Source organism: Aplysia californica, unplaced genomic scaffold (assembly GCF_000002075.1).
Source record: "Aplysia californica isolate F4 #8 unplaced genomic scaffold, AplCal3.0 scaffold00163, whole genome shotgun sequence".
Classification (NCBI taxonomy): domain Eukaryota; kingdom Metazoa; phylum Mollusca; class Gastropoda; order Aplysiida; family Aplysiidae; genus Aplysia; species Aplysia californica.
This window is the reverse complement of record NW_004797433.1, coordinates 1,015,071-1,016,053: the sequence shown is the minus strand read 5'-3', so window position 1 is coordinate 1,016,053 and position 983 is coordinate 1,015,071.

Genomic DNA, 983 nt, shown 5'->3' with positions numbered 1-983 from the left:
GGGGGGTGTCGGTTGATTTTCATAAAAATCCCCGATTATTTTCATTGAAATCTTCAAGATTCAGAGATACTGCTTCTGTTCATACCTGGACTTACTATGAAATATCTAGTCTCGCTCTCATAATATTAAAATTCTATATATTCAAGGTGGCAAATACCAAGATAAAAGTAACTACCCTTCATCTTATTATATAAAGCATCGACTTTGAATTATTTTATTATGTACAGTCGTTGCCGTAAAAAAATATGTTAAACAACGACGTATTGCCAAAATCTAAAGCGCAAAGCAACAGAAAAAAAGTAGGCAATTAGCAACAATGGTTTCAAACCACAACAATAAGTGGAAGAAGTGTTATAAAAATAATTTTACTATGCTCTTTGAAGAAGGAACAATTTAGTATGATCAGGGACAAGTGACTACAGAAGGGGATATTATTTTCAGGTTTACATTGAGTGTTTTTTATTTTTTATACCCAGTGTTTTTCAGTTTTGGATGTGTACACCCTCAAGATCTTTGTGGCGTAATATATGGAACGTCATTTCAGTCTGTTAACAAATGTGCCAAGATGTCGTAGGTTGCCGTACGAGGTACGTCACACACAAATTAGACTGAGAGACCCGTAGGACGGGTGTCCGATGACAAATATTTAGTCAGCAGTTTTAAACAAAGGGAAAAATATAAGAGCAAGTGGCCGAAATTAAAAGCAAACTGACCTTATGCAAAGGAGGGGTAAAGAAGGGATTGATCTACATTCTTTGTGTTTGCTGTAGCCTAATAATATGTAAGTTCAGAATCGAGAACTCGGGGATGTTTGAGCATCGATTTAAATCGGCAGAAAATATTCTTCCCCTGGTATGTTGTTTATTGTTTCCACAGGAAAGAGGAGGGGCAATGATCTTTACTGCATATCGGTTTTGAGGTAGCTGCTTTAAATGCGTGCGTGTGTGCGTGTGTGTGTGTGTGTGTGTGTGTGTGTGTGTGTG